The sequence below is a fragment of the Coloeus monedula genome, assembly GCF_965178545.1.
Source record: "Coloeus monedula genome assembly, chromosome: Z".
Classification (NCBI taxonomy): domain Eukaryota; kingdom Metazoa; phylum Chordata; class Aves; order Passeriformes; family Corvidae; genus Coloeus; species Coloeus monedula.
In genome coordinates, this window is record NC_138822.1 from 45,546,400 (window position 1) to 45,564,978 (window position 18,579).

An 18,579-nucleotide genomic window follows, 5' to 3' on the forward strand; every position below is an offset into this window, starting at 1 on the left:
TTCTCCACTTTTTTCTCCCTTCGCTCGGCCCCCTTTCCCTGCCTCGCCACTTGCCATTGGCCCACCCTGTTGTTGAAACCTTTTTTTTTTTTTTTTTCCCCCTCCGTCGCTTTACGATGTGCTGGAGGGAGGGAAGGAGAGAGGGGGGCCGGAGGGCAGCTCACATTCAAAGCTTGAAAGGAAAGGCTTAAGTAGAGTGACAGCCCCCCGAGGAGCCCCTCCTCCCGTTAAGGCGGCGCGGCGGCCGGACGTGAGGCGCTCAGTGGCGGCGGCGCGGGCCGGCGCTGCGGGACCGGCCGGGCGGTGGCGGAGCCGGGCGGCGGCGGCGGCCGCGGGGTGCTCGGCAGCACCGCGCCGGGGCCTGGCGGCATGGCTCTCCGCGCCGATGTTGCAGGCATGTGTCTCTGACACTGGTCCTGCTCCTACAACAAGAGGGGCAAAACTAAGTTCTGTAGCTCGGGCGATGCGTGTACCCAAACTTCCCAGTGTTTCAAATGAGGGCAGAGCCGCTACCAGAAAGGTAGGGAGGATCAGGCTCAAAATGGGACCGACTTTGTTCTTGCTGAAGTAGAAACAGAGGTCCTGGTTTCAGTGTGGTACTACGCTCCGGCAGAGCAAAGCTAACTACTAGTGGTGTAGTGCGACCATGTAAGTATTCCTTTGCTGTACCTTCAGTACTACAAATTTCCACTTGCCGCATACCCCACCGATTTTAAAGTCATTCAGCTCAGCTTCTCGCCTGAGGTTTTTGTGCACGGTTTTAAGACACTGACTTACGAGGGTGCCTGTTGGCAAAAATGCAGTACATCCCAGTATAGTCCTTTGATACTTGATCTGCTAATTAGTAAAAAGTTTTTAAAAATCTGTTAGGAGTTTTAATTGAAAGCAAAATGCCTTGCTGAAGTCCTGCCTTCTTGTTACACTTTCCGTTCGTTTTGCTTACTTATAAGGAAGTAGAAACAAAAACACTAAGGCACAAGGAGAGGAGCATAACAAAGTAAGTAGTGGTGAATTTACCCATTGCCTTTCGTTCAGTGCTACCTTAATTCCAGAGCAACATCGTCTCCAACCACAAGGGGCATCGGTATCTGCTGCCTGTCAAAACTGGCGCTTTTTTCATCCTGAGACTATCAACTCCATCTGTCACAGAAATTGGGACAAAATCTATTTTCCGGAAACTCGGGGATCTTGGAATTCCACGTGGTGTGGAATCATGTCTGTCTGAAAGTGCGTAGACTGTGGAATGGTGGTGTGGTGTGACTGGGAGTTAGTATGATTGATGGGTTGAGAAGCATTCGTAAGGGCTTGCTCCATTGTCATCAGTTTTACAAGCTGCTTGAATTTCTCCTTCAGTATAGTTTTTCCTATTCTTGTGTAAAAGCTGTGTTTTTAAATCTGCAAAAGCTGCATTTAGAAACCCTGCCTCCATCCACCTAGTTTACAGCTGTTTCTTTTAATTCTTTCTGAATAGTGGTATTAAAAATGCCAGATGCCATTCAGACAGGTTGCAGTAAATGCACATTGCTATCTACACTGGGATTGTTCATTCGTTACTTCGTTGCCCTATTCTCTGATCATACCACTGTTATTGGTGGAAATCACCTGGTTTGGGGTGTCTCAGTTGGAGATGACATTGCAGGTGCTGTTCAAAGTACTGCTTCACTGACTGCTTCCTAGGGAAAATGGTCCACGATGCCATTGGAGGGAAGAGGGTCTGGATGCTGGGATATTCCAAACATAAGAGAGTCTGAGAGAGGGGGTTGCAATGGAGCAGGATCATGCCTCCTGAGCTTCCCCAGCACGGGAGAGAGGAGTGGCTATCTGTCCCAATGGGGCTGCCTTCTAGGGACATCTGGGTGATGAGCTCTGCCCCATCCCAGCTCCTGCCTTCATTTGCAAAATCCATCCAGCTCGGCTGTGCTTCATTTCTGGAGCAGAAAGCAGGCTGTTTACTCTGTGAGGAAAGGCAGCAGCTGAGCTTCGGGCCTCCCAGGAGGGGGAGTAGAGAAGCCTTCACTGCTGGCCTTGCATTCTTGCATGGCTGGGAAGAGGCTGCGGTGGTGCTGCCTGTGTGCCTAGTCCCACTAGTGCTGACGGACTTCTCTGTCTGGACTTTTCATTGAACGGCAGGGCATGGCATGAAACATTGCATTTTTCGTAGGCAGAAATTTTCACATACAGTTTTTAGATAAATGAATATTTTATACAGTGATAATAATAATGGAAATGTTGACTTTGAAGTTCGGAATTGTCTTTGGTAACATACAACTGACAAAAATTGTAACAGAAAATAGGTGGGTTCTTCAATTACCACACCTTTTAGCCATCTAGAATATGATCATCTACATTCAGGATTATATATTGTCAATAAATTGAACTTCTTAAAATGGTTTAAAACATATTTCTGTCCTGTCTTTATTTAATGAGCATTTGAATTCTGTCTGTATTTGTAACTATGATTTTGGGTGAGGACTTTGGGGCTCACAGTGTCCTGTTGGAGGAAAGAAATATTTTCTTGTGTGGAACTAAACCTTGGGAAATAATTATCTGACCCTACTTTGATCTAGGTTTTGTGACAACTAGAGCGATATTGTCAAATTCAGCTTTTCAATTTTCAGAGTAGTTATGAAAGTAATGTGGAAGGCAGATCTTGCTCTGTTTCACAAAGCACCAAATCGGGACAATACATTCCATGACTTGACAGTAGAGTAAGATCTGGTAGCTTTCTGAATTCCCACACTTGCTAGGTTTTTCTATGCCATCCTTTCCTGTCTCAGCAATTAATTTAGTTCTTCACACCAGCACTCCAAATTACTGTAGAGTAATTGTCTTCCAGCACTAGGGGTCATTTTGGCAGCCAGAAAAGCCAGTGTGTATATAATCTGGATTTATTGGAAAGACTCCTGCGTGTCTTTTTGTCTAATCCTGATGTTTTTCCCCCCTTTTTAGTTTCACGCCTTTTCCTAATGGATCTCCTTTCCAAATCATGTTCTCTTTAGCTCTTTCTTTGACCTATTTTACATTGAGAGTGTTTAGAAAATAAGAAAATCAAGCAGACACAGTACCAGCTGACCTTAAAATTTAGTAGTTCACATTCATTTGTAACTGAAAAAACATGGCCAGTATATGTGGTTAATTCCTTGCAAATTATTTTTAAGCACATTTTTAATTGGCTTATATTGATTTTTTTTCCCTGCATTTTAAGAGATTTACAACTGCTATTAAAAATTTCTGGCAGGTGTACTGGGAATTAATTTGCTGATACAATTTCAGTATGTGCATCTGGTAATATCTTAAATATATGCCTGATAAGGAAACACAGAACAATTTTTCTTCTTGAAGAAGGGACTTAATTCTCTAGTAATAGTAGATTTCACCTTCCAGTGAAAAGCAGAAACTCTGTCAGTAGTTTTCAGAACTTTGGTATTATGGTGCACGGGGATCATGGTGGGCAGCAAAAGTCATGCTTCATACACCAGTATTCATCCTGTAGAAATGGCCCAGTCAGGTGCCGCTCACAGTAGCCTGTGCAAATGACTGAATATGGGCATGTGCATACAGTGGGGGTCTTGAATTTGGTGTACCTTCAGGGACCCATAAATAATAACATCTGCATTCTAAAGTTACAAAAGAAAAGCCTTGTGACTTACCAGATTACCAGCACAAACTGGGGGCAGGGGAATGAATATAATGCGTTCAAGCGGTGTCTGTTTCAATAGGGAAGAGAGAGTGAAGGCATCTAAATTAGGTTTTTTCTCCACATCTGGAGTAATTTATCTTTTTATTGTCTGTGCAGGACTGTTTGGGACATTCATGTCTTAAGTTAGCCACCTAAACTAGGTGGAATTCTCCCCAAAACAGTAACTTTTTTTTTTTTTTTTTACTAGACTATGCCTGACTTCCCAGTGTGACCATGCCTTCTCTTCTTGATGTAGTCAGAAAACAAAGTAACGAACAGGGAGGATAGTAACTAGTTGTACTGACCAACAGTTACTCCATTAATTTGAAGCTCATAGCTGCTGAGGCTACTTTACTTCATGCTTAGGATCAGTTAGACATTGTTCTGTTGGCTACACATTTTTGAGATTGGCTTTGCCAGTGTTAAGTCTCGTGAACGCTGCAGTATGTAAATGTGCTGTAATGGTTAACTGCATACACAGAATCATAGAATAGTTTGGGTTGGAAGGGAGCTTTAAAGGTCATCTTTGGTGGTGACATAAGGGTGTCCCTTGTATTGCAAAACCATGACTACAAGTCCCACAGCAGATGCACAAATAGTCCAAGAATTGGTTGGTCTGGTTGCAACCAAAAGAGCCTGTTGGAGTCACGAATAGCACAGTTCATTGAGTGCAACATATAAGGTTCTTTTGAATTGCCAGTGACAATGCATTAACTGCAGAGTAGATGTATGTAGCAGTAACACTGTAATTGCAATCACAAGCTTAATATCGGGGTCAACACTCAACACCTCTGAGGTTATAGGACTTAGCAAAAGATGTCCTTTCTGGGGAGAGCAAGGAGAATCCATCAATCTGTGCCTGCAATTTCGCACTGAATTCTTATCCCCTGATTAGACGCACAAGTGGGGTACATTTTATAATCAGTACTGTGTGAAGTACTGTGGATGGGACTGTGGTCAAGCCTTTCATTCTTTGTGGGCACATTGTATGGAATATTTCTTTGTAGGCAGTGTACTTGTTTCTACAAAACATTTCTGGGTATCAGGTTGAAGAACAAGACCATGCAGACTACACCTCACTCCACATTCCCCCTTGCCCCCCCATTCCATGACAACACAAACCACAAGATTTCCACCCTATTTCCACACCTGCACCTCAGGCCCCATCACATATTGAGCTATGCCAACACCTGTCCATGACCACTATCCTCTGGATGCAACCATCCAGCCAGTTCCTTATCCACCAAATAGACAATCCATCAAATCCTTCTCTCTCCAGTTTAGAGAGAAGAATGTGGGGGACCATGGCAAAGGTCTTACAGAAGTCTGTATAGATGACATCTGTGACCCTTTGTCAACTGATGATGTCACTCCATCATAGGAGGCTACTGCGTTGGTCAGAGAGGATTTGCCCTTGGTGAAGCTGTGCTGGTCATCTTGAATCACCTCCCTGTTCTCCATGGGCCTTAGCACAGTGTCTAGAAGGAACTGTCCTATGATTTTCCCAGGCACAGAGTGGATGCTGACAGTTCAGTAGTTTCCAGGGTCCTTCTTTCTACCCTTCTAAAAGATGGGTACAATGTTTCCTCTTTTCCAGTCATCTGGGATTTCACCTAACTGATATCAGTTTTCACATATCGAGGAGACTGTCTTGTCAACTGAATCAGCCAATTCCCTCAGGAGTTTGGGATGCATTTCATCAGGTCCCATAGACTAATGTATGTTCAGATTCTTCTCTTACTGTGGGAGGGACTTTGTTTCCCCAGCCCCTGCCTTGAGATCCGTCTGCTCATGAGGATACACAAGTTTGCCTGAAATAGATTTTTTTATCCAGTGTCTACTTTTTTTTCCAATGTGCCTTTTACATTTATAATATTTACTTAAAAATTGGGTAGCATCCTTGTAAAGTTGAGGGTTGTTATTTATATATGAAATAGAAAGTATCATTGAGAGATTTATCCAGTGCATCCAGTAAAGTAAACATGGAAGTATTGCACAATACAGTATTGCTGGACTTCTTTTTTGAACTCTCTTCCAATCTAAACTACAAACTAGACCACACATGCCGTTAAAACAAATGTAAGAACAGCGTAGGACATCAACCCTTTTTTGGTCCTAAGAAAGGCAAAAGTAATGGTGAAGCCAACTGATTCCTGGTCACCTGTTAAGCCAATTAGAGACAGGTTTTAAATAACCATGTTCCACAAAGGTGTATATGAACCAAAGGCATTGTCACTATGTGTGGCAGGATAGTCGGGTCTTCCCTTCATCCTCCCCGCCCCACACACAACTTCTTCCCTTGTGATTGTCTCTAGCAGGCAATGTGATTTGGCCTAAGATAATACTAGGTGGGAGTTGTGCTAAGATGAGAACACCAGGTAGGAATTGCAGTAGAAACTGTCTGGATGCTCATAAAATGAATGCATTCCAAAGATGGAGAAGCTGTGGTGATCAAGGTTGACTAGGTTACATGTCAGCCTGCAAAAGGGTATAAAATGCTTCTGGAGTCAAGCAAAAAATCCCAAGGCTGCAGTCAGCTTCTGGGTGGATTGCCTTTCCGGCAGGGATGCCTGCATTGTACATCCAGCCCGAGGACAGGGAAGCACTTGCTTTTGAAAGGGTGAGTAAAAGCACTAAAATTTTGCTATATGTGGAGATAAAATTCTAAAGTAACTACATAGGTGATCTGTTGCTTTGTACATTCTTCTGTAAGGCCAAAGACTATAAACTTCTACATTTCTAGCTGAACCTGCTTATATTATAACCTTTAAGACATGCTTATATTATATACATCATTGACAATACCTAGACACTGGATTAGCAATAAATCTATTATAATCATCTACAAAATCAGTATCATATTTCTCATGCCTGACCAAGAGTCTATTACTCTGCCATGTCAAACCAATTTCAACCATCACAGTATTATGGGAGTTCTTTGTTGGACACGTCAACATACGCAGACACACAGAAGCAGTTAGATTTTTTTTTGTTTGGTGGATTGTTTTTGGTTTGTTGACCTTTTTACTTTCAGATTTTTCAAATGTTTACAACTACCCAGAAGCAACTAATAGATTTGTTTCATTTTCTGGGTATGCTCCTTTGAAATTTGTATTATACAAGCTTGCAAGAAATTATAAATTCTGAGTGTTTCTACAGGTGAAGCATGAAGAAATTAATAATTTTTGGGTAAGCAAAGTTCCACTCAAATGGACAAAAATAAGATGGACAAAAGTAAGAGTAATGGTTTCATTTTTTTTGTCATTTCAGATTATACCAACACAAGTATAACATGTACTCTGGAAAGGTAATACCTAATTTGGTCTCCTATTTCTTTTACTCCCAAATTTAATTTCTGTATTAGAATTTGAAGATGGCTGCAGTGAAACATGCCATTCTGAAATATATCCTCAGTGTGTTCAATTTAGTAGCTATCCTTGATGTATCCTGTGATGGTATTTGCCTACGGCATTGTTTACACACAAAAGTAGCTGTGATTAAAATAAAATCATCTTTCAAAACAATTTGATTAAAACAATAAAAATCTAATTCAACATAAATTGGGAGTTAGAAAACTGATTTTGGGTGTTTTCCAGTAGGTCTCTTTAAGCACAGCTGGCTTCATATCATCAAGAAATGGTGATGTCTTTATTGAGTTGACCTGCTATAAAAGAGTGTCAGACTTGTTTATTACACCTTCTTAGAAGAGCTTCATTCTTTCATTCTACTGAAACAAAATGTATTTGGACTAAATAGTGTGCTAAACATAAAGTAGGCATGCAAATATTTCAGAGTCCTGACCCAGATTACCAATTCAAATAAATCAATGTTACTCAATAAATAAACTAAGTGTGCTCAGGCAAGGATTTGCTTTGATTTAACTAGGTCTTTTAAAAGGCAGTTATAGTTAATCAGTGTAACTTTTGATATGGTCAGCAGCCTAAACTCCCTTAAGTTCATTTGTTCATTTGCTTGAAATATCAGAGAAGAATGAATTAAGGTGGATCTCTGTATGGAGGGAAATAGTGTGGATAATTAGCAGATTTTATTACAGGAAGAGCAGCTATATTCATGCAGGTACATGTATCTTTCTTCTTACACTTCACCTAAAATTAAAAGATGTCAAAGCAGTTGGTAGAGTTCTACTCCATACCTGTACCACACCCTTAGCTGTGGTTTCTGAATACTGGCATGAAAGAAAAATGTCTTTGTTTTAAAAGTTTAATTTGCAAAAGTGATGAATGATACAGTTACTTCCTTATTAGAGGCACAGTCTGAAACATTTCCAGACAGCCTGATTTCAGCATATGCTGAGCATCTAACCATTGAAAATCAGATTTTCTAATTTGACATTCAAACAAGAATCATTCACAGTCATGGATAGTTTTGAAAATATATCTATATATCTCCTTTCTGCAGCTAACAAAACTTAAGGGCTTCAGATATGATAGAGAAATACAGTCGGTCATAAACTTGTTACTGTGTCAATAACAAGCATTAAAGTATTGAGGTGGGAGATCTCAGTGACAAAGTCACATAATAGCTGTGGTTTTCTTTTCAGGTGAATTATTAAATGTGTTCAGGGGTTTTTTTGATATATCAAACACCAGCTGTTTGCTGTTGTGTTGCAATGAGTATTTAGTTCTTCCTACAAATAGCAATCATCCTGTGTGTGCATTGAAGGTGAGCTCTTTCTGCTTGACTGAGGTGACTGCTTTTTTCAAAGTTCTGCAAGAGGGATGGATCAGATTTAGAGTGACTGTAAAGATGAGACTACAGTTGTTACTTTGGGGAAAATGGTTAGCAGCAGTGGTGCTCTGGAGATTTCCCAAACTCTGGGAACTAAGTTGTATGCTGGCATCATGCTGTTTTCTGGAGCCAGACCTAATATCCATGGCTGGATAGCCAAAACATGTCCAAAGACTTAAAGATATTATGTATTAGAGATGGAAAATAAGTTTTGGAACATTCTCCATTCCTTTTGCAAGGTTATGCAATCAGTGTGAGATTAGTCATTATGTTAAATTTACCAGTAGTTCATTTTGATCTACTTTTAAATGTCCTAGGTGATAAGTTAAGGGGTTTCTACCACTTTCTTTCAAAAGATTTATTTGTTTGGAAACATCTCTTGTATCTGACATAAACTTACCCCCTTTAGATATGATTGTTCATAGCTATATTTTATTTTTCCACCCAGGTATCTTTCTACAAGTATTAATTCCTTTGTCATTCATAATATTAAGTACGAGGGTAAGGATTGGCATGATACCCGTGCCACTTCGGTTCATTAAACTGTGGGTGGATCATCTCTTTCTGTAGCATTGTCGAGTTACTTTTATCTAATGTGTGTATTCAGACATTATATTGAGGTGAAGCAAACTAGGATTAGGATTTAGTATAATAATTTTGCAAATATTCTTGTAAAACCAAGTTACTAGCATTTAAATTTGCTTCATTCTGTTCTAAAATCAGCTTCATTTATTCACCCCACAAATCTATTTAGTACCTGTTTCTTCCTATTTTTCACAGCCTCTACCCCGTTCAGGATACCCTACTTGTGCTTAGGGCTACAAGCTGTTACATAAAAAATTAGAAACAGTGGAAAAGATACTGTCTAAATTAGGCGTCTTGTCTTCTGAGAAAAACAGCCTTACATCTTTATACCCTGCCTTTGCTTTCTATGTTTAGCATTTGCTTCTTTAAATGTAGCTGTAAAAGAGAGAAAATTCCCCATTATCTGCCTGCCTCTTTCTTAAGGTCCAAGTTAGTTTTCTTCCAGTGAAGGTCTGAGTTAAGTTCATAGAAGTCTTGCTTTTGTTATACTTGTTTCATATATGCTATAGGCATGCTACAGAGCTGAGGTTTTGCAATACCCCCATGGTACCTCTTTTGGGATTGCAAAGCTATTCCTGCTTTAAAACTTCTTGTAATACCCCATTCAAGGGATATCTGTATTTCATAGTTGGTTTTAACCTAAATTTAACTTGACATATATAACTGCATTAGACATTGGGACTTTTTGACAGAAAGGTGGAATCATTAACTGATCACTCTTTCTGGGTTGTGAATTCCAGCATGTTATTTACCCTCAACTCCAGTCAATTCTCATACACTGAAAAGCTTAGCAGTGTGTTCTGATGTGGATAATTTGACGCTTACTGCAAGACAGTGGATTTCCTCACTGAGAGATCAAAGGATCATATATACATGTGGCTTAAACTGTGTCCTTTAAATATTTTCACCATTCTTTGTTCCACTGAGGAATGGTTGCCTCTTTGTGACATTTTTATACTTATTTTCCCTGTGCCTACATTTTTCCCCTGGAATTTTTCCTGCTCAGGCCCTTTCTTTTTTCCTTTTATATTTCAGTCCCTGCTCGCCTTTAGAAAAAACCAGCAGAGGAGACATCTTCTACTTGACCATATTTACTGATACTGCTCCATATTTACTGATACTGCTATGGCTTCTCCAGTTGCCTTTTACGAACTTTCTTAACTGAACTTCCCTTCACAAAACTATTTGTTGAAGGTAAAGCATTGTACAAGCGCATGCCTAGATGTAGTGTGAAATTTTTTCAGCATTGTTTGGGTGGCCATCCTGAAGTCTTTCTGTGCATTTGGGAATGTTCCAGAAACTAGAAGTTACAACCAGGTGGAAAATTGCAGCCTGAATGACACACTGCAGATGTTCAAGGCTCAGAGCAGATAGTTCAGAGAAAGCCATTTGAATGAATCCACATGAAGTGTTTAGTGAATTATTAAAGAATGTGGCAAAATATAAGTTTGCTTGCACATCATTTGAGAACAGAAAATGGGTCAAAAACTGTCAAACAAGAAGCTCGTTGTGAACAGTTCAGGCAGTATTAGGCTTCTTTTAGGTGGAATGTGACCCTGCTAACCCTGAAGTGTGAGTTAGACCTTTGATGTTCAAGGGGATTCTGAATTAGGCAGACATAGTTCATCCAGCCTGAGACAGTAGCATGCAAGTGCCTGCTGCAAATTCTCCCTTCAGCTGAACAAGGCCCGGTTTCTAACCAGCCTTGAAACATGCAAGATCTAGTACAATACTTTGAAGAACTGGGCAAGAGTTGACTGGACATCTGTTTCTTGAAAAACAAAAAAAAACCCCAACAAACTTATGGATATAGAAGGAAAGAAAATGAAGGAGAAATGTAGACTTAACAGGGAAGTCTCCCTTCTTCTCCCTTCTTCCTTGTGTTTGAACAAGTAATTAGCATATATTGAACGATCATTGTCATTATTATAATGTTTGCTTTTATTGTTCTGGATCACTTAGCAATGAATAAAATACCTTTGGGTTTTTACATATATTGATTTGACAACTCAGCAAAAGGGAACCAGTGGAGTTTTTTTCAGGAAATATGAATGTTGCAGGGAAAATCTTCTGATCACAGGTGAAAAGCATAATAATTTTTCTCCACTTGTGGCCTTTCAGATCCAGTGTAATCCCAGTAATGTTCATGTCCGCATGATGTCTTTTGATGGGAGAATTTCCACTATATAGGCACAGCTATGTAATAAATAAGTTAATGTTCTCCAACTGCACATCTGAAAAGGCACAGGAAGAATACAAGTTTCATTTCTTCTGAAATAGGTAGGCATTTATCGTCATTGTGGATGAAAATCACCCCTGTACAAATAGCCAGAAAAGTACTGCATCTCCTCTTCCCAGAACTACAACTGAAGTGCTTAAAGCTGGGCAGATTTAGGGTTGAAGAAGAGTTTCTCTGAGTCCATCTATGTCCGGAAAGATTTTATTGAAAGAATCAAGTCTTTGTCCCTAAGAAAATCTGATGGAGATGGGTTTTGTTCATTGAACTTGCCCTGAAAACAGTAAGGGGAAAATTCTTGTCCACATTGGCAATGTGGTGAAAATCCAGTTGCAGCTGTGTCACGGCTGCTAGAATCATAGGAACCATTTTCATCAGCAAGTATTGTCCTGCAATTTGGGTCAATATTTCCCCGGGAATGTAAAGCTATTAGTCACATCCCTGCAAGCTTTCTCCCCACAAATAGCACTGGATTATTTTTATCTGCCATTGATTTTTGTGACTGGAACACATTAAACAAAATTAAATTCAGTAAAAGAAGATGATTAAAGCTGCTTTGTATTTGACAAAAATAAAAATGTATGGTATTTTTTCCCTCAAAAATTATTCAAATTATTGAAATGTAGTGTTGTTTAGGAGGACACAGCCTTCCCTTTAGTTCAGCTTAAGAGGTAGAGTACAAGGTCATTCATTTAGAAATAGGGTAATTTCCTGTACTTTACTAAGTCTTGTTTTGTAAAGGTAGAAAAACAGAAATATCAGAAAGCTTTCTATGATATATAATGCCTACTGTGTTTTCTGAACTGTCGAGAACACAGTTCTCTCAGTGCCCTTTCCTTGCTCTACCCTAAGTAATCTATTAGCCACTGCTACTCTTATCAGATGTCTTATCTGTGGAATGAGCTAGTCCTGTTCCAGGAACAAACTCTTGTGCTCTATAAGGTCAAGTGAACTAAGGTTTTGGTGACCAAATTTTAATCTTTCTTCATGGTAGATCATGAGAAAGTGTTCTGATTTTCATCAGTGAGAATCCTTAATTGGATCCCAGGTCTCCAGTGATTGCTTTGTAGTGTCATAAATCATCTGTGATCCACTTTTGAGGTCACAGAGACATCTGTTCTGTCTCTCTCTAAATTTGGCTTTATACAATTATAACAGAATAACATGCTTTGGGCACCTTTCATTTTTTGTCCTGTAAGAGGTTAATAAACCATTAGGGCTGTTTTATAATATGGTGAGTCCTATTTTGCAGTGTTTCATTAGCCACAAATCCACAACTCACCTTCAGGAATTCCGGATGACAGACTGAAGGTATTTTTGCAGCTGTTCTATGGGACCTCATGAAAGTCCTGTTCCCTTTAAAGAAAAAAAAAAAAACCTGACCTTTTTATAAATCAGTCCTTTTGACAGGCCTCTATAAAGCAAGAAGACCCATCTCTGCTAAATCTGAGTACTGGCCATTTTATCCATATGCCTGTGGATAGTTCAAATATCATCTCTCTTGTAAAATATTTTTTCTGTAGGATTGAATAAAGTGAACTCCTTCAAATAGGATATAATATGCTCCAATATGCTTTGAATGGCTGTTCACTTAATAAAACATCGCCTAAAGCAATACTATCTTCTGACTATTATATGGTGTTTCATGAGTTGACTTTTAAATTGAATTCCCTACCATCTTTCTGTACCAGAGAACATCTTGAAAAAATCAAGCTACAAATAGTGACTGTTTGTAAAGGTCAAAGAAATTGTAAGGGGAAAAAAAAGAAAGTATTTTCTGAAAAGAAATATTCAGGAAGCCCTGAATATTTATATACTGATATCATCTTTAGACCTCCAGGGTGTTTCAGAGTACAGACAGCTACAGTTTTTAATAAAAATGTTTTCCAAACGGAATTTCATGTCTCTTTTCAGATATATAAAAAAAGATTAGTTTCCCAAGTCATACTTCTTTGTTTGAGTTTTAATAGTTAATGTTTGGGCCTTTTCCAAAACAATTTTTTGTCCATTTTAAAAGTGCTAAAGTTTGGAATATAGAACTGCCAAGGACTGTTTGGTAAAATATATGCTGAAGACTTGCCTGCAAGGTAGTGGAAGGGGATAGATGGTTTGTTTGAAATGATCTCTGTTTGCATGACAATGTTTTAGTATGTATTAGCTGGTGAGATAATGCCTGTTCTATACTGCTATTTTAAAAGTGCAGTTGGTTTTCTCAGTATTAAGTCAGTGTGCAGATGACTGTGTTTATTCATCTGCTCTGAATTCTCTTGTGATAGTCCTCCGTTTTTCAACCTTACCAGGATGCACCAGCATCTACTGTTCTTGTCGTGGTGATGAGATACCATCTATCTATTTAAGTGGTGATCTTGCTCAGCATCAGTCCATTTACATCTGTGCACTGTATCTCTGTATCATATTTTCTACGGCTGAGACATAAGAGGAGCTGCTTCTGCTTGCCATCTGGGAAGAACTGAAAGATCATTGACAGGAAATATTTCCAAAAACATAATTAATAGACTTGGACAGTCATCCAAAGTTCTGTGGAATGCAATGGCAAATGACATCTATCTCTAAAGCATACAAAGGCCAGGCATAAGGTAAAGAAGCAAAGAATATGAAGTCCTTGAATAATACCCAGTGCAGACAGATGCAGGTATAACCCTGTCTTGGCCTTTAGTAACCTGCCAAGAATTGGGCAGTGATGTGATGAGAGAGTGTGAGACAAGAGAGCAACAAAGTGGTAATGAACACTTCACTGGAGTAGTCCCGTAGGCCATCTTCCCAGTTCAGGTCAGCTCTCTTCTCATTGGTAGTGAGAAGATGGATTTTCAAATGGAAGCAGCCATGTGTTTCTGCATTGCTGTTGGAGAGTTGCTTCTGTGCTGACATGCGTGGACTGTGGACAGTGGCTTGGTAGCTGGCACAGGAGCTGTCTTGCACAACCAAAGGTATATGGTAACCACCATATAGACACAGTTGCTATTGTCATAGAATTAAGATTTTGTCTGTGTTGGCTGGACACAATGGCAAGCAAAACAATATGGCTTGTAAGATGTCATAACTTGCGGAGGATTTATAAATTTGAATCCTGTCACACACTGTGAGTTGTGTCTGTCTTCTACCTTGTCCATAATGACTGGCTGGGCAAGACTCCAGATACTGTGTGGGCCCGTAGCAGGACACAGGGGTATTGAATACATAATCTGATTCCTTAGGGCTGAGTGCAGAGGCAGAAGAGCTGTTTGCCTTGTGTCTGTAGTTACTTAAATTGTCTTTGCATCTAATAAGGAGACCAAGACAGCCGCTAAATGGGACTTAGACAAGCTCCATGTGAACCACATGTGGACGCACCATGGCCTCAGCAGAAAAGCAGCTGTGTAGCCTCAAGAAGCAGCAAATTGTATATGAGGAAAGGGAGAGAGCCTCATTTGCAAGCACTTAAAATGTAAGCTTTGGGGAATCTGCAGTCTATGCAGTTGACAAGGAGCATGGGTTAGTGGAATTCTACTTCCAGGACTTCAGGCTTTGTGTGCACCTCCACAGGTGTATAGAAAGACTAAGGGATTTTGCGTAGCACCCAGAAGTGGAACTGGGAGCAGTGGAAAAAAATTAGGGAAGAAAAGGCATTCTCACCTTGGAGAAAATCACTAGAAGGTGACAGAAGCTTTGCTGTATCTGTGTTTCAATCGTAGACTAGGTAAAACCAGAGAATATGCGGCAGGGAGAAAGGCTCCATTTCAAAAAGGTGGGCTATGGGTTGTCTATTTGCATTTTGGCCAAAAAGAATGGGACTAGAGATATTTTTTACACAGGGTCAGCTTTTCCGGGGCATTTATTGCACTTGGGTTTGAAAGGAAGCAGTAAAAAATAAATACCTGATTTATCAAGGAGGGTCTACACAACAAATTAACCTTGAAAGAAGAATGTTCTCTCTGCCTTGAAGCAAGTGGGGTGCAGAGGAATGGGCACAAAGGATTCCTTGCTGGGTTCTTCAGCCTGACAGTAAGAAAAAAAAGCAGTGAAAAAAATACTGAACCCTCTCATCTGTCCTTCTGAACAAAGAAGTGGTGTAAATGAAGGAGAGCTCATGCTAGTGGAAATCTCTAGGCACTGCTGATTTAGATTCACATAAAGTGGGGCTTGACTGTAGCATTCCAGATCCATGCACAGACTTGACAGGTAAAATCACAGTATAATTTGTGACTCCTGAAAACAAATTAATGAATGCAATAAAACTTAAGTTTTATCAGAGATGAGATGAGATGAGATGAGATGAAATGAGATGAGATGAGATGAGATGAGATGAGATGAGGTGAGATGAGTTGAGAGAGGGAGGAGTGAAGGAGAGGGAGGAGCACGGTTGTTCTAGTTTGCACCTATATCCTGTCCAACATTTCAGTTTTCACTTCCTCATCCCTGGCTTCAGAGTTCCTTAGTCACTTTTCTTTTCATTCCCCTCCAATCACTCCAAGATCCAAGATGATCTTCTCTTTCAACTTGCACAACCCATGCCACTGTCACTTTCCCATTGTATTTATCTACAACACACTCATTAAAGAATAAATGTACCATACATTCCATGTCAGTGTGTTCATTTATAGCCCTTGCTCCTTTTCTTTCATAATTTCTTTTTTCTTATCATTTATGCAGATGAAAGTGTTCCATTATGTTATTTTCACGTTGTCTGTAGCAAAGTGTCAAAAGAGTGGGATGTGAAAAAATGTAGGAAAAGAATGACGAGCCATAGTATAAAGTTTCAATTAAATAGGTACAGATTACTCTCTGGGCAGACTTGGAATCTGCTTAGCATCTATCTCCTGTTCCACATTTCATAAGCAGATGTGTTACCTACACCTGCAGTTTCTGTATGTTTCCCATTATAAAACTCGTACTCATAGTTGGTGCTAAATTTGCCAAATTGCTTTAACTGTTCAGGCTGAAAACTTTTCATTCTAGGTATCAGCTTCAACTTGAATTTAGTGCCTTTAGAGTAAATTAAGTATGCTATTTATGTTTAAGTTAATTTATTTTCAGGTGACTTGTCAATTCTACAATTTCAAGCACGACTTTAAATAAGAGGGCATGGCCCTCATGACAGAATGTACCCTTTGTTTCTTTTTCTTCCTTGCATTGAGCATGTGAAACAATCCTCACATATTTGGCTAGGTTTTGGGGGGGGGGCTTTTGGTTTAATTTGGCTAGTGGGTTGATTGGTCCTCTTGGTTGATTTTCTGGTCTTGGTTTTTTTCTTTTTCTTTTTTTTTTTTTAATAAGTCGCCAGAAACTTAAGAATTAAGCAGACATTTTTACCACAGAGTCCTTGTCTGCTGATTAAAGCCCACAGAAGACCGGCAGTAGCTGGGTACAATTTTTCTCCCCTCAGTTTGTGCTTTTGAGTCTTTGTTTGACTCTTTTGAGTAGGGAGTTGCACTAAAGGAAGAGCTAGTTTCCTGTTTAAGGAAGAGGATGTCTTCTTCAGCCACTGGATTGTTTCTCTACATCTTCTGCTGGATCACCATTTGAGTCAGTCTCTTCTTGCATGGCCATTAGCAACATAATTTTCTGACCATCCAAGGAACACATCTGCAGACAGGTTTTCAGAATGTCTGAGAGCACACAGGAATGAGTAAAGCTGATTGCAGATGCCCCATACAGGCAGTATGCAGTCAGGTTCTAGGTATGCCAAAAAATCAAACACCAGCCACTTGTTGTTGTTATATCTGCTGTTCTTTTTTCAGTATTTTATACTCCCAGGCAGTGAGCCTGTCAGTGGTCTAGCAAAGGCATGGTAAGAGCATCCCTAATGCAGCCAAGAGGGAGTGAGTACTTGTGTACCCAGGGCAGAACCTTAAGTCCATTCTATCAAATAAATTGTGGGCCCACCTGAGAAATGGGAATGCCAGAAACAGAGAGATAAGCCATCTGCTTATTAAGTGGAGCACAGCTTGGGAGGGTAAGAGGGAGATTTATGTGGCTATGTGGTAGTTTATGTGGATTGAACAAATGGCGTTAAAATTGGGAACTCTTGCAACTTCTCATTCCTGATTCTTGAAAACTTGATTTTCCAGCCTGAACAATCTTTTGACATAGGTGTTTAAGAATGTATATGTACAGTTTCATTAGCATGTTTGGGATTTGCAGTTTCTGCCATGTATGTTATATAAAAACTCTTCTAAAGTACTTTCAAACTTTGAAAAATATTTTCAGGAGCCTGTTCCTTGTGTCTCTTGGCCCATTAAGCTAAGTGAGTTGACTGGCACAAGGAAGAGAAAAATTAAAACTAGGACTTTTGAAACATATCTAAAATAATTCAGGATCACTTGCATGACTTAAAAAAAAATCACCGTTTTGAAGCCCTGTGTCTCAGACTCTCTTCATTTCACTGAGTTGGTCTGCTGGAAAGCTGCTGAAGTTCTTCCTGTTTCATTCACTAGGAAAAAACACACATATGGCTTTAAAACCAGGACAATTTCATAATTTTCAGAATTCATCTTGCCTCTTCTGGACCTCATGCAGGTATAATTTCTGAGGAAATTCCATTTCTTTGGTGGGGGGAGGGAGGAAATACTTCCATGACAGGTTGGCTTTAAAATATAAATGGTGCTGTTTGAAGCAGTTTAAGAGCCAGAAATGCCAGACTGAATCAGGGAGGTTGATTAATGAGTAGGTGATGCAATTGTAGCTATGTGAAAAATTGCTTGGATATTTCTTTATCAAATGCCCTGCAGTACAATATGTCACATGCTTATCACATACATACACGTTGCCTACATATGCACAGGCAGATGTATGGGGGCAGATCCATGGCAAGCATAAATTGACTGAGATCCTCTGAAATCCCTTCAAGTCCTGGACCTTTGCTGGTTTGTACCAGTTAAGGACTTGGCCCTTTTTTCTCCATGTATGTTCACTAAGCTGCAGACCAAACTGATGATTATTCTTCTTAGTAAGTGCTGCAAGTTTCTGGCTCTTATTTGCTAAATGAAAAAAACAAATGTTCCAACATGAAACTGGGCTTAGATCCCAGTTTTCAGTCATACTCTCTATTAAAGGATGAAGGCTGTTGCATACATCACCTGAGAGGCATAAATCAAATAGTAATAGTGCTGTTGTTTTGCTAAAGAACTCAGGGAAGGACTTAATTGCATTCACATCTCCTACTGCATCTAGCCCGATGTCCTGCGTCAGTTACATTAAGATTGAGAAATCCTTACCAGGGATACAATGCACACAATGGTTACAGTCACTGATGTAATACTGGCGCCAGTAAGCTTTATTTTATTTAAAAAAATACTACTTTCCATGTACTTCAAAATAGTATAGACATAAA